This window comes from Nasonia vitripennis, chromosome 5 (genome assembly GCF_009193385.2).
Source record: "Nasonia vitripennis strain AsymCx chromosome 5, Nvit_psr_1.1, whole genome shotgun sequence".
Taxonomy (NCBI): Eukaryota; Metazoa; Arthropoda; class Insecta; order Hymenoptera; family Pteromalidae; genus Nasonia; species Nasonia vitripennis.
This window is the reverse complement of record NC_045761.1, coordinates 21,152,786-21,169,470: the sequence shown is the minus strand read 5'-3', so window position 1 is coordinate 21,169,470 and position 16,685 is coordinate 21,152,786. Positions and strand designations below refer to the sequence as shown.

The following is a 16,685-nucleotide window of genomic DNA, read 5'->3' as shown; positions in this document are numbered from 1 at the left end:
TAGTTTTTCTTTTTAATAACTCGCTGTGATGTATCGGTACTGCTGCGGCTTTTTATTATCGGTCGGTGTTATTGCTTATTAACATACGTTGAACTTTTAGCTCGATAACATGTTGTTGGGAATTCGATGCGGAGAGAAGCGCCAAACCAGACTGGATTTGGATTAACATTTTAATTCATATAGACCTTCTTCACATATCGTATATTCAATCAGCTCGAAGCGAACCTCGGAATAGATAAGGTTAGAAATCACTCGGAGCAAACGAACGTTAACTATTCAGGAGCTGAGCGCGGCTGAGCCGCGATTGAGAAAATAACTGATCAATGGCCGAAATTCATCACACGCGCGGCGCAGTATTCCCTCAATGGAAAATCGAGCGAGACGGGAAAATTTAATTCCGAGCGGCTTGCTTTACAATTCATAAGATTCATAAATGGCCAGCAGCAGCAGCAGTAGCTGTTCGCCGAATGAACGGAAAATTCAAGAATGAAATGAGCGTCAAATCTCCATCTCGCGCGCGCTCGCGAGTCTGTACATTATCGATGATCAGCAACGGATACATGAATTTTGATTGCATTAGGAGCTTTTACCCCGCTAGTCCAGAGAACATCCAAATATATAATATGCTCGTTTCGCTCGAGCTCTGTAGATTATGCATGAGATTTCGGAGAAAACTTTTATTCGATCCATCGACATTCAGGAATTTACCTAATGAACCTCGATATAAATTATCCTTTCTTTCGTATTATATGCCCTGTACTTATATATTAATACGCTTTATTGAATTATCGCGATATTATTTTTGTATTGGACATACGCCTCTCGATCGTAAAACGATCGCCAACTGAATAAATCAACTTTCAGACGTGCGAAACTAAATTTATAATGACGCGTCAGAGAGGTGCTCGTCTCACCGTGCGCGAATCAAACATTCCACGCGTTATTGCAAAATGCGCAAATAAGCGCGCGATGCAGAAAACTAGTTTTCGTAAAATTATGTTATTGTGTGTATCGATGGAAGGCCAGTTTTAAAAGCTCGTAAACATCTCCAATGACTTTTCGAACGAAACGCGCGCGCGCGCACTGCTGGGCTCTGCTAAAGAAAAAATAACATTTTCGCGTTTTATTTAATCAGTTGGCTCGAAGGCATAGCCATAAATTACAGCGCTGTATTTAACGCGTATTTTATTGCGTATCGGAAGAGTATCATTGAAAGAATTTTCAAAGAAGTTTTTCAATAAATAAAATACACGTACACATGGGTATATGAATAAGTTGAACCGCAAGACCAATTACAAAACTGCAATTCGTCCCCGCGCGACTTCATAGCATTCATATTCCATTAAGAAAATCCTTCCAACTCGCTCAGTAGCAGCAGGACACATGCCGCGCGACTAAAGCCAGACGCGAAGACGACGACGGTGACGGCTGCGAGGAAAAAAAGGCGAACCGTCGAAATTGCGTAAACATCCTGCAGCAACGCGGCCGATTACCACATTGAGAGACTCCGACGACAGCGGCGGCATTCACCTTTGCGAACGGCGGACATGTGCGTACATTTTTTTTTCTAACTGTGCGTGTACGCGTGCGTTCTTCTATGCAAATCATTTACGAAGCCTTAGTTTGGACAGATGCGGGGCCTGGAATTTATTCTCAAGCCTGCGACTGCATTAAAATTTATCAAACGCGTATCGATCGGAGGAAACGAAATTATTATAAACTGACACAGAGATACTCTTGGAAAAAATGTATTTTGTTACTGAGAGATGGTATCACTCTTCGTGAAGAGGAAATTTCAGTTTTAATTTGGCGTACTCGAAGGGACGTTTCAGCCCGGTATTTATCATAAATTTATCCGGATTTTGTATTTTTATAAAGTTTCTAAGGCGGATTTTAACAGCTGTATAAGTGACGAGAAAACTGACAATTATTGTATTCTCATCCGCGCGGTGAAGGATTTATTTTTTTACAACTATAATATTATTAAAACGTATATCGATTCTCTCTTCGCGCCAGTACACTGCTGTCTTTGTTCCTGATTCCACAGTAAGTTTCGCGCATAATACGATAGTAAAGGCAATCTATAATTTAATCGCCCGAGATGGTCACCTGATTTCAGAAATATCGCTATACGCGCAGTCATTAAAGTCAATACACACTGTAGAGAAATAGAAAAAAGTGACATTGGCACACAGAGAGCTAGCTGAAAAATTTCGCAACGCAACAATTAAAATGCCTGAAACTAACATTGGAACTCCTTTCTAAAATTGCCTCGACTCTCCGTGACATACACGCGCGAGCGCGAGCGGCTCAGCCTTTAAAAACAATAATCAATGCAAGAAAACTCCAATCTCTCGCTCGCACACAATTACCATGAATCACCTCGTACCTCGAGAGAGAACCGTGTATTCCTAAGCCACCGCCGCTGCCGTCAAAGCAACAATGACGCCCGTCTCCATTCCCTCCCACTCGTATCTATCTCCCTTCTCGCGAAGCCCACACTAATGCTTCTCTCTCTCTTTCTCTCTAAGCGCTCCGATCGACCTCCATTTTTTCGCCGCATCCGGTCCCCAAACGCTCTCTCTCTCTCTCTCTCTCTCTCTCTCTCTCTCTCTCTCTCTCTCTCTCTCTCTCTCTCTCTCTCTCTCTCTCTGTTTGTGTGTACCGTCCCCCCACCACCACAGGCCCCTCAACAGTGCGAGAATTAGGCCGCCCGTTTAGAAGTGTCGGTGGTGGGGGTAGGCCCGTCGAGGATTGGCTGCCTAAATCTGCGCCACGGCCATGTTTAGAACAGTGGCTGCATACGGGCCCCTCCTGTTTAGAAGGGCATGACGTCATGCAGGCGCACGCGCGTGTGTGTAGAAAGAGCTGGAAAGAGAGAGAGAGAGAGAGGCTCTTTTGAGTTTCGAGGCCGCGCTTAGAGCGTCTCGTGTGCATAATACGTACCCCCATTCTCCTGCCGGGCTTTGCGAAAATCCTGCTGCTAGAGTAGTGTGCACAGCATTGGTTCGATGCTTTTGCAACGCGTTACGTTTTGCGCTCGTCGAAACGGGGCTCGACGAGGAAACGGAAAATTTCGTTGAAAAAACGAGTTGACGCTGAGGATAGAGCGATTTTTAGCGAAATTTTAATCAGCTGGATAAAGAAGTGCGTGCGTCAAAACATGATTTATCCTTTTAATAGCTCGAAAACAGTCGAAAGCAGTTTGCATATTCGTCGAAAAAAAATCCGAAAAAACATCTTCTCATGCTAATTAAAACCAAGCAGAAATCGCTAAATAATCACTCGTATACCACCGTCTCTCTCTCTCTCTCTCTCTCACTCGTTCACTCACGAGACTCATAATTATCATCAATTTCCCTCGGCAGTGAAAAAAAGCTCTGACCCCAATAGCTCTGAATTTTTCCATCCGCGATATTGACTGTTGGAAATTTCAAGATCGAATTGCTCTTTGCGAAATATACCCCGCGCGCGACTCCGCTATATAATAACCAATTTGTTATAAAACCTCATGCGCCTAGCTATGTACTGACATAAACAGGATTAAGGAACGGACTGTAGGCGAGTTATGTTATAAAAAAAAAGAGAAAAAAATCCGACCCTTTGGCTAGACTCGCAGTGCGCTCAATTACGAAAGTGCTATTACACGGCCATGAGAACCCCACAGCATGTGCGAATTCTTCGACGCTCTAGCGACTCGCTCTTCTGTCGTCTTCGACGTGTTTCGCAAAAAAAGAAGCTGTGAGCTGAATTTTAGCGAGCTCGAACGGTTTTGAAAGTTTCACGACGGTATAATACCGTGTGCAGCTTTGAGAATATAATTTAATAGAATTACAGCCGAAGCGATAGCGCTCGGGATTCAATGTAGCACTTAATTTTAAGTATATAATGCAGCGATCGGGCTAAATTGAATACAGCTTAGAAGATAATCGTTCCCGAGAATTTCGGCTCGTGTACCGCAGCGATCCGAAAAATCGGCGAACCCATTTTCCAGCTACATTCTCGCTTGTCTGTGTGTTGCGAAGATCTGATAAGCGGCAAAAAGCGCACAAAGAAAGCGCGTATAATGCGCATAATTACATTACGATATTATCACCGGTGCATCGCTTCTCCACGCGCTTTTTGTGCAGAATTTTCAGAGCCTAAAATATTATACATCCAGCTATAGCTAGACGACGAGAAAGAGTCGCACATACACATGATCCCATAGACGCAGTCCGTTATAGGCATCAGAGCCGCAGCGAATCATCGGCTGCGATTAGGCGGCTACTCGCGTGATTAGCATCCTTGCGAGAGAGTGCAAAAAGCGGCAGGTGCTCGCGAGTTGATAGCACGGCTACTTTTCCGCCGCCAGCTGCAGCCGCCGCCGTCATTGTCGGCTCGACGAGGAAATTTAACGACGTCGTGCGGCGGCTGCCGAGAGTCTGTGTATATACACGTATAGCGCGTGTGTGTAGATCGCGAAAGGGGGAACGGACGTGCGGATGCGCGATCGTTAGTGTAACGGCTGTAATGCAGCCGTGCGCTTGACTGTTTCTTTTTTTTTCGTTGTTGCACCGTCGTCTTCGTTCTTTTCGTGTGTGTCTTGGAATGGGAGATCGTGGAATGTCGGTTTTGGAACGCGATTTATATATATTTTTTTTAAATATTTAACAGACCATCGGTTCGAGTGTGTATAGACTACACCTGACGAACCGGAGATACATCAGACTCGCGAGCGCGACATTTATATTCAAAGTGCGTCGGTTCCCACGGCTGCTGGTACATATCGTACACACGACTTGCTCTTGCGCGAGAAGAAGAATGAAAAAAAGCGAACAACGACAAAAAAAACCGGCCGATAAATTAACCACTTATTGTTCTCGCGAGTCTATAATTAGTGCCACACTCCGGTATGCATAACACATCAGCTCTGCACCGCGCGTATATAGCCTATATATAATATAACAGAGAGACAATGTGATGCTAAATGTAATCAGGCTTAGATACACCGGGATACGTCTTCAATTAATTCCGTGCGTACGCGGAGCGAGCGAACAAAGCATACCTACTCTCTTTCTCTCTCTCTCTCTTTCTCTCTCTCTCTCTCTCTCTCTCTCTCTCTCTCTCTCTCTCGATTTCAACCGATAACGCAGTAGCTCTCGCCGACAATAATCTCGCGAACCCTCGACCCTTTTTTTCCAGCCGCATTTGCATGCCACTCCATACGTTTTCTCGTATCACTCCACACACACGTACAGAGAGAGAACGCGTTGCAATGAATAACAGATTTAGAGGCCGCTTATTAGGCGGGCTGCAAGACCGTCAAATGTTTCGCTGCCACCGGCGCTGCTGCTGCAACATTCTAAAATGGCCGCGAAGGCCATAGTAGCTAGCTCGACACAGAGTGAGCGCACCTCTCGCTCCTGCTATTATGCGCCGCGGAGTCAGCCTGCCGCACTACTACTGCAGCGCGCGGCGACTTTTTATGGGCCGACCGGTTTAGAATCGTGAGCTAAGAGAGAACGGAGCCACTGCCACTGCCACTGCCGATTCGGCGAGCGATTACGCTCTGTGCGTTCTAGAGGTCGGTGGAGAAACGACTTGAGAAGACTTAGAAAAATGGAACGGAGATCTGGCGAGTTGCGATTCTTTTTTTGGTGGGCGAAGAGGGAGAACAAAGGGGAGTTCGAGTACGGGTGTAGATGTTTCGGGTATGCATGAACATTGCTATTTCTATAAAATTTCTTATTTCTCTGCAGAGACAATCCCCGAGTATAGCTTGTTCGAACCGTTCGAAAATCATCAGCTACTCGCCTATAAATCAAAAAGCCATATACGAGCGTTCTCCGCGGCGTCGAATCCATCACAAGCCGGCTGCGCGCGCGCACAATTTCCTCGCGATCGAAAAAAACCTATATACTGCACTGCAGAGCGTGCAGTACCTACGCATCTGCATAAATAAGCAAAAAATCCTCGAATGACTTCTCCAGGGCTTTTCCACTGCCCCTACGTGGTGGACTCCGCATATACCTGTATAGCTGCATTAGAGACGAAATGATTGAACGGTCAATCTACTTATTTCCACTGGCCCTATACCGCGGCGCATCGCGCGGCTGTGCAATCATCAGCGCGCGCCAAGTGCCATAACTCAGGCCGATAGCATATAGCTACACGTACACTTCTACGGCAATCCCCCGAAGTACCTAATTGAACGTTCCCCCGGCGAATACGTGCTGCTTCTTCTTTCCGAGAGCTGCCGAAGAAATTTATCAAAGGTCAGCTGCTGCCGTTTCTAACGGTTAACCCGTATGGATTTGTGTGTGTGTGTGTGTGCGTGTGTGTGTGTGTATTAAAGCCACGTGCGTCGACGTGATAATCAGTAAGGTGTTTGCTTTATGATTACGTACAGATACTCGAGCTTCTTTACGATGCGGGGGAAGGAGAATCGATCCGCCATTTATCGGAAGCGCATTTGAATTTTGATTGTTCTCGTGTGTGCGCGCGCGCGGGTGAGTGATCTTTTGATGGGAATTAGTAGGTCAGAGAGCGACGACGACGGAGAGTATAAGTCGAGGATTATCTCACGTTTGCGATCAAAACTTGCTAATTTCAAATACTAATTATACCCGATATAGGTGTATGTATACGTATATAGATGCGCGTGTACGATATATCATATGAAAAGGCGATAGGCGAAATGCAGCGGCACGCAATATACGTGTAGGTCTGTGCAGCCATACCTCCTAAACCTGTTCCCGACATATGGATCTTTAGCCATTATTATACGTTATCGAGATTAAATATTCGCGTTGTAGCTCTGAATAATGGCCTGTTGAGTGACAATCGGTTATTCGCGCAGGTGTCGGAGACCAGAACGCTCGGAATCCTAACCTAATTTTAATTTAAAAAAAAGACATGTGGTGATCAAAAGTGAAGATTAAGAAAATACGATGAGAATTAGTGCATAAACCTGTTCTCCCACCGCTTGAAATCTACGTATCTCTGGAAGCTGAAGATAGGTGGCGCATAGGCGCTTTCTTGTTTCCCTCATCGCAATCTGTGAACCGCCGTGCATATACACGGCTGTGGCACCAATGCCAAAACTGCCTTAATTGCTAAGTTTGCTTGGGACACTCATGCTATAACTGTATACAGAAACTATCGAATTTTATATTTAATTCTGTGTTGTATAGTGTTGATACTGCATAGAAGTTTCACCAGGCAATTGCTGACTCGTTACAGGATACAAATTTGCCCCAATACCGCACCAAAATGCGTCTGGGATGGCTCAGTGACGTAAAGCTATGAGCAATAATGTTAAAAAAACATAAAAAACCACCTAATAAACAAACGGTTATAAGATCGACTAAAATTCCGACGTTCGCGCGTTCAGTGTCGCGCAAACTTCTCGCTCCTCACTAATGACTCGTCGACTCTCGAGTCCCTCGCTCACCTACAGCCCCCCCTGACACTCGCTCGTTCTCTGCTTCAAAGTTGCTGGAAATACTCTCGCGCGAAAACTATCTGCCTCCGCGAGCTCACAAGTGCGGGGCTGTGATTATATCGCGATACACGACGTGCGCCGAGGAACTGGTGCGATTAACCTTCTCCGCGAATATTTTTCGAGGCGTTGATGCTGATGAATTGCGCAATGTTTAAGGAGAAGAAGCCGTTGCGTTTTTACAATTGAAAATGAAACGAGCGCCAGACCACACCGTTCCCTCCGGTTTAATGAACCAAAAAGCTGGTGAAGATAGTAAAGCACTCGTTCGCTGTGTGTGTACGTCTATAATTATGCTTTTTGCTGGATGCTGCAGTAGCAGCGCATAGTTGCGAGAAATCTCGCGGGTAATAACTTCCCCGAAGTTGCTCCCTGCGCTACTTTTTTTGGCCGTGTACAAAGCACTGGTTATTGCGCCCGTTACACACGCTAAACGATATTATCAAAAACGAAATTTCGCGATAACAACAAAATTCAAAATAGTAAACTCGACTGCTCCGAATATAAAGGAGTCCTCCAATTATTCACGCCCACAGTGCAGTATACACCTAAAATTCGTCGCGCAAAAATACGTTATTATCCAAAAGGAAGAAGAAGTATACACGTCGTGTACAGAGCGACTACCGCGAAAAGAGAGACGCATCTGAAAATAGTCCGAGGCCCTCAAAGGGTTTTCTCTCTCTCTCTCTCTCTCTCTCTCTCTCTCTCTCTCTCTCTCTCTCTCTCTCTCTCTCTTTCTCTCTGGTCGGCTAATGGCCTGTAAAAATTTCGAGTTTTTTCGTGCGGCGAAGCTCGTCGTAAAAGAGCGACCGAAAGCCCGAGCTACAGAGCGAGAAAGTGTGTGCAGCGCAGGAAGAAAAGGAGGAGCGCTGCGATGAAAAAAAGGAAAGAAGAGCGTATGTACAGTGTGCGGGGGTCCGCGCTCGTAAAAAGAAACGTGCAAAAGCATTATCGGAGCGGAATCGGGGAATTCAAGTAATTTACGGAAAAGTTTTTCATTTTATTGGGCGTTACAGCAGCCGCCGGCGCTTAATATTATATTTGCCGTAAAAGCTTCGGTATTAATTATTTGCGCGCGAGCTTGATTAAATTTCGCAATAGAAAATTGTTTTAAGGAGCTCTGCGGCGTCACATTGAAGCTATCATTGAAAAAAGCTTACCTCACGAGCTGGTTTTTATTCATTTACGCGCTTTAATTGTCGCTAGGATTTGTCGCTCGCGCAACGACGTCCGTTAAATATTTTGTCTCCATTAAATATTCTGACAACTATAACTTAAGAGCTAAACCGCAATGACAGCTTCGTCTCATATTAAAACGTGCAATCGCAAACATCATAGACGCATTATCAGATCGTCTGGACGAAGCGGCGGTGCACAGAGATCCTCTCTTTCTCTCTCTCTCTCTCTCTCTCTCTCTCTCTCTCTCTCACTTCGGCCTGTTAGGGGGGAGGTGATACCTCTGGATATTCCGACATTCGCGACGGAGACGCTGAGGAACTCGTTTCATATCAGCGCCTCATACCTATGGAACAACCTACCATCTCACATTCGTAACACTACATCTGTCTCAGGTTTCAAGAGACTAGCTAAAGAGCACTTTCTTGAGCTTGAAAATACAAACACTTGAATCGCTTGTACACATTCACTCAAACGCACACACACACGCTTGTACACATTCACGCAAACGCACACACTCACACACTCTCGCTTGACCCATCTTCACATTATCATACTATCACAATACACATTTTTGCTGTACTACTACTCCTGCTGTATACAATTTATCGTACAACATATTTTACGCCAAATAAATCTAATAAATCTCTCTCTCTCTCTCTCTCTCTCTCTCTCTCTCTCTCTCTCTCTCTCTCTCTCTCTGTCTCTCTCTCTCTCTCTCTCTCTCTCTCTCTCTCTCTCTCTCGGCTACTCCTGCGTGTAAAAAGGAAGGAAACGAGCTTTTATACGGCAGAAGAAACCCTTTGGCATCCGAGAGCGATAGCCAAGGATTTTCCGGGAATCGCGCGCTAAACGGCGCCGCCTGAAAATATTCGATTTAATTACATCGATTCTAGGAGACAAAGATCGATTACGAATGCGCCGTGGTCTTAATTGCGCGCTGTCGCCGCTGCTGCTACAGGTGCATCGTTTTCTCCTCCTCCTCCTTCTCCTCTTCTTCTTCTTACGCCTCGTCGCGTTTCCGTCTTCTTTTTATTCCCGAGGTCACTCGTTATCTGCCACGATCGACTGCCGCTGTCGAATTTTTCTCTCCCTATGGTATGCGTGAGTTTATGTGCGTGCGAGGAGATGTTTCTCTACGCCTTGGCAAAAACTTGACGGGTTCGTTGTTTATCGATGAAGCTAGTGTTACACTTTCGAATTTGAAAGATACGCCAAAACTAAATTAATTGATCTCGTTGCGAATCTGAATTGAACTCAATTTCGATTTATACCTCGAAGCCAAACACCTTTGGACTGACCCTTCCCCCACCGCTCAAACTCGACGTGTTTCAGGCCAGCAAAGCTAGATGGCGCATAGGCGCATTTTCTTTTCCCTCATCGCTATCTGCGACCGCATCAGTATAAATAGAGCATTTTGCCACCTTCGCCAAAACTGTCTTTCGTTGGACCTGCTGCTTGAGCCGCTCATGCTTAATCATCATCTTAATGCTGGATGAAACTCCCTGTTTGACTCTATTTTCTAAAAAAAATGCGTTTTCCAGACCGGAGACCAGAGCAGGATACGTATCTCGAAACAAATGTTATGAGCTACAAGCCTGGAGAGTGAAGGGAACGACGAGGAGAAAAAGGGCGAAGCTGCGGAATGCACCGCGCGCGCGCTCAGCACCAGAGACACAATCGTGCCAATTTAATAGACTCGATCCCCCGATTTCAGGCGCTATTCTTGACATGATCGTTTTTTTTTTATTCGTCGATGTCAAATACGAAGAAAAATTCAACGTTATTCGTTTATCGCACTCCTCACAAGATCCACTTCCTCTACACATCCTCGAACACGTATTACATCCATCTCACACTTGCAAACACCGCCGCGAAGACTGCGCGCGGCTTCAGCACAAAGCGGATAAACGCCCAGAAGCCTCAAAGATATAAAGCCTCAAAGCTAGCGAAACACTCAGAGCTACTCGCTCCCATCTACATACACATGTAAAAGCAGCGGCAGCGCCAAAGCGCCACACGGCGGTCTATACCTATACGTATAGAGCCGATAGAAGAGGGCGAGAGAGAGAGAGAGAGAGAGAGAGAGAGAGAGAGAGAGAGAGAGAGAGAGAGAGAGAGAGAGGCTGCAAGGATCGCGCTCGCGCACGGCCTGTTGCGCGCTCGCTGCTGCAGCACCGCGCGGCAGCGGAGTATTTGGGACAAGGTCAGAGGCCCTGCCGAGCCAAGACACTGAGAGAGCCGGCTCTCGGTGCACTTTCACTTCCACACAGCGCATGCAGGCTCTTCGATGTTGCTCGCGCTGCTGCTTTGCCTCTTTCTTGTTATACCATCAAGACCCTCTGCATAGGCGCTGCTCTCGAGAGCGAATTTAACGAGGGACTGTCTGTGTGTGTGTGTGTGTGTGTGTGTGTGGGTGTCATTGATTTTATTTTCAAAGGATTTTGGGGTGGATACGTGCAGGATTATTTCTAGATTGGAAACAGCCTCGGGGGTGCTCGTATACTTGAGTATCTCCTCTGGCGCGAATGATTTACGTCTGGCTTTTCATGGAAAAGCTTATTCGAACCGGCGTAACTCTTACCCAATACCGCGCTATTATCGACACGACTGGTTTTTGAATAACATTTTATTCTGCCATCATCCACCGCGTGCGACTCCCCTGAAAATTCATATAATACTCGCGGCGCGCGTGACTAATGCTTTCAGAAGCGCGCGCGCGATGTCTTCATCAGTCACATCCGCGCTCGCGTATACGAATCGTTTATAATTTACTAATGGACTAGAAACTGTTTAATCAAAACAAAATTGTGCGCTCGTGCGCATCGAGGCTTAATTGGAAAAGCTCGCAAATGAGATTCGAAAATGCGAGTGTATACTACGTACACAGACAGATCGATATTTTATACATCTATATATCTACATGCCTTTCAACCTAATATTACACATTGCGAAAAGTGCCGCCGCACGCGCAAATGCATTTCATAATGGACTAGTGAACTAGTAAAATACTCCCTGACACACATATATCATCGCAGGGATATACTTGCGAAACCGACTGCAGCTTTCGGGTGACGAATGTTAGCGGAGTTACTTGCGCTTTTTTTCGCATAATCGCACGTCCATTGATTCCCGTATACGTATAGACTCCGCAGTTTTACAATGACAGATAAGACGCAGCGCGCGGTTGTTATCAGTGACTTTTATCGGGATTAAAAATGTAATTAGAGACGGTATTAGCGCACATTATATAGGTTTTAGGAAAATTCTAGAAATTGCACAACTAAATTCAACAGAGCCGCCAAGCGATCGAAAAACATCCAATAATGTACGGCATCAGGATCGACAAGCATCGCTTATCCGAATTTCGGTGGCTAGAGATTAGATCTCGAGATCTGTGTGTTGCGCCGTAGTTCCAGTTCTCTCGCGGATCAAGCTTAATTAAGGCTCGACGTTATCCTGTCGCGAGCGCCCGTAGCGGCGAGAAAATAAATGATTCGCCGCTTGACAGAGCTATCCAATTAGTAGGCTGTACGTTGTCACTTCGCTGCAGTCCATGATACTTTTAAATCGGCCGGTAGCTACAGCTGCTTTGATATCTTAAGCCGTAGGTCGATCCTAACGACGCTACACATACGTATATGCATACGCTACTACTAAAAAAGACGGAAAGTTAGAATGGTAGAAGAAGTAAAAAATAACAAGGGAAGCTGATGAGGCAAGAGTTTGGATGATAATTTAAATCATGGGAAAATCGAATCAGAGATCGATCATTGTGTATCGAGTCGAGGATATTGAGCAAGTTTTATAGATGGCGTATATATTCCCAGTGGATACTATTGGTATGAGTTCAGCTCTATCAGCTTTTTTCGTCTTTTTGTACCTCGCAGCCAATCCGCGAGCATCGGACTAATCAAGGTTCTCGCATAGAAAAAAGCACGTCCCGATGACCTGAGCTAAATACCCGGCTGACCGATAATCTCCTGATCGACAAATCCCAAGTACACACAGAGACACTCAGCCAGCCACACACACACACACACACACACACACACGATCACAGCCTGCAGCGACAACTGACGAGAAGACAGAAGCGGAGAAGAAAAAAGAGAATATACAGAAGGGGAGGACAGAGAGAAACGCCTCGACAATGACCATTGGAAAACAGAAAATAAGGGCCATTGTTCGGACCGATACGCTTTTCAGAATCGATATTTGCAAATATCGCGCGCGCGACGAGCGTTGATTTGAAGCGAGCGCGCGTGGATTAAAAATAAAGGAGGCCGGCATTGTCACGAGAGTGAGCCGCAGGCCGAAAGAAAAGGAGCCCCGCGATCGATGAGCAGGTATCTGTGTGTGTATCGCCACACGACTACACTCCAGTTCGATTAAAGCGGCGAATTGTCTTCTTTGTTGTGCATACGGTTGTTGCTTTTTTTTCACGAGTTTCCACGAAGTCGATGTACGGGGAAGGCGCGAGCGTGTGTTGCGAAACTCGACTTGTGTTATGCGAGCTTTTCTGGAAAGTCTCGATCGCCGAGTGTTTATATTCGGATTACAAGCACCTTCCCTCCTGATTATTGGAAGTCGAGTCAGGGTTTAGCATTGATATGCGTTACTACACTCGTATAACAAAAGAATTTCATTATACGGAAGATGCGCGTAATCTCTAAGCAACGATCGCTGTGCCGGCGGACGTTTATAAATAAACATCGAATCTGTGCTAACAAGAGAGAGAGAGACAAAGAGTAAATAAAGGCGCTTTTTGTTCTTCGGCGCGTCCTCGAGAGATCTTTTCTTTGAGCATCAAACTTTGATGCGCAATCCGACAAACGATTTCAAATACGCGGGTTATCGTTTTCTTTTTTTGCTCTTCTCTCCTTCTGTTCGAGTGAATCCTTTGTTTTCCAAGTATCCGCGAGCCTGGTCACGTCGTGGACGTTTTACGCGCTTGGAATTTTTGTACGTTTACGATTCCGCACTGCTGCTCCGTTCGTGGAAAAATCGTCTATCAATAGCGTTGGGGCCTGACGTATTGGTGTACTGTTTTAGACTAAATTTTTTACACGATATTTCGCGTTAGGCTTGTACACTGTGGTTTTGGTTGGAATAAAGTTTTATTTATTTATTAATTCATTCACAGCCACTCGAATCCACGACAATGCATCTCTCTCCCGGCGAGTGTCGAAATCGGAAGCGCTCCTCCTTGGGCCGTTCTTCTATCCTATCGGCGACACGGATGTTCGCGACTAATCGAGAGCGATATCCTAAGCCGAGCGTAATTTTCTTTGTCGCAACTCGGAAAGAGGAGCGAGAGAGAGAGAGAGAGAGAGAGAGAGAGAGAGAGAGAGAGAGAGAGAGAGAGAGGAAAAAGTCGAAGCGAATAAGTCCGCTCGCCGAGAGAGCCGAGCCGCTGTGTGGTAATGATGCTTTTACTCTGGCACTTAAACTACCCATAAAGTTGATTTAGTGCAGGTGTGTGCGAGTACGTGTGCACGCGACTACACGCGCTGAAGCTTCTTGAGAAAGCGATGATTTTTACCACCTCCTCCCGTGTGTTTGTACTTATCATATTTCAGTCCCGAAGTTGTATGTTTAAATTGGATATTTTCGATAATTGAAAAATGGATTTTCGAAAGTAACGTCCCCGCAAGCGCTTGGGCGCGAAATATGTGTGTTAAGTCGCATTAAACTTGATTATTGGAAAGCTGTCGTCGAAGCGTCTGCCGTATATGAAGTGACACACACCGCGTGAAATTGACATCTTAATGTAGAACGTATTGAAAAAATCGAAGAACGCTCGCCGCGCTCTGAAATAACGCGAGCGTTACAAACTTTTCACCGTCTCTGCTACTACTCAGATAATGTACACGTGCTTTCAATAAAAAAAAATCAGGACAGCGGACGAGTAACTGAATCCCTCAAACGCTTTCATTATCCGATACGCACACACGTGCTTTTATTCACCATCTCTCGCGCGATAATCAAGATAATTCGCCGCGAGCCTCGTCAAAAACTCTGCGGCAGTTTCTCGACACACACACACACATACACCTATATCGCTTCGAGCGGGCAAAAAAGCGCAGAAATATAAGTTTTTCTCTTTCCTCAAAGCCGCGCGTACGAACTGGAATCGCGCATGCGAAAATCGAAGCCAATTTCCTGCGCCGCCGTGTACGATATGAGCATAGGTATATACACATACGCGCACGCAGGTATAGAGTTGGAGGCCGCCCGGTTCCAAGTCGCATTAGAAGGCAGCAGGAGATTATTACTTAGACACGGCGCGAGCGGCCGCGTTATACCCACAGGCATCCATAATAAAGCGCTGCTGCTGCTGCGGCACATAAGAGTTGAGGCCGGATTTATTTCGCCGCGAGCCTTTTCGGATAATGTACGAGAGCGCGAGAGAGATATCGGAAAATTTCGAGGGTTTCGAGGGACGACATGCTGCATAACCGCTTCATTAGGAGACTCTACTCTCGCTGGGCTAATTGGAGTTATGGTTAAAAGGAATTCTCGTAAACGTTGCCGCAATATTTACCTACTGCCGCTGCAACGATTGGGTAATACGCATTCGGTATATCCATTACTCCTTTTTACACCGGCTGCCATTACGAACTATTTACTATTATTTTATTAAGTAGTAACGATCATCGATCGAGTGGGGATAAAAGTAACGATCGCGTAGCCTCAATAAATCTCTTGCCGAATAACGTATTTATAGCGCACAGGAAAATAATAAGAGGCATCTCCGAAGGATATACCACTCGCGCGCTCTCGATTTTCTTTTCATTAAACGCAATCTTGAAATTTTTCCGCGTCACGTGGCCGCGGTGCATTTTTCGTCCTTACGTCATCCAACGCCGAGGCTACTATATACGCTGCAGCTTCGTTATATTGACGTCATGTTTCTTCGTCTCTATATTCGTAAAAATGATATTTTCCCGTGCGACCATTCAAGCCGCGTCGGCGCTCACGATCTTTAATAGCCCGGAAGAACAGTCGCTTGGACGATGATCGTATTTTATCCGCCGAGATGCCGATAGTATGATCCTTCGGACGAAGGATGTACTTATGTTTTTAATAACACGAGTAGACGAGAGAATATAAAAGCGCGACTCTGTGACCAAAAGTGCGGTTTCTTGTACTAACACACGAGGTTTAGCGCAATCCGGTTATGCAGTATGGCGTAAATCACGAGGTGTTATACGCCGCACTCACTTGTTAATTACACGTTTGGAAGACTTTTACGCGCTTTTTAAATTATGTCAATGTCAGGATGGATATGTAATCGCTCCGTGTGTTATAGACAGAGAAATATTTTCGAACGAGGAGATTTGGAAAAGCGCGACGAGTCACCTATATAATAAACGTGTGTGTAATGGAGTTAATCAATAATGGCAAAAAATTTCGCGTAAATCCAGATGAATCACTGTTTTCCTCCTTAATCTCCGAGAAAATCCGACGCGGGATTGCGACAAGAGCAGCAACACATAAAGACAAACGCTCTTAAAAACGACAATCAACGCCGTCGTTTTTTCCCCTCATTTGAATGACAATGTATCACCGCACCCCTTCGATGATTATCGCGCCAGTTTTCTGCCTGTTTCTCTCCTCTCTTACAGTCGTGCGCGGTAAAAAAAAAGTCCTCCTTGAAAGTTCATTAGTTTCGCGAATTAAAAAAACGCGTCGACATTTCCCAACTATATCCATAATATGTAACGCGGATTTTCCAATATATTTACAAGCATCCGCGACTAATCGAGATTCGCTGGATAGATAGAGCCTACCAAGAGATTTCACAAGCAGAAGCACGACTTTTTGCCCGGAATATCCGACGACGGAAAAATATCGACTGTACGAAGAGTTATACTAGCCCGCGGTGGCGTCCGGCGATTTCTAGGACAGCCGGTTTTTTTTTCTTCCAATGCACCTCTGCAGGCGTATTACGCGTGACGTGATTTCCGCTCGATTTCACGACTCGAGTTTCGGTATTGATTTTTCTGAGATTTAGGTTGGAGTT

General features: G+C 45.5%; 1 protein-coding gene across 1 annotated transcript in view; it reads right to left on the bottom strand.

Annotated features, from left to right (window-relative positions):
• LOC103316308 (guanylate cyclase 2D) overlaps positions 1-16,685 on the bottom strand; it is a 281,070-nt gene that overhangs the window by 209,999 nt on the left and 54,386 nt on the right. The window lies entirely within an intron of this gene.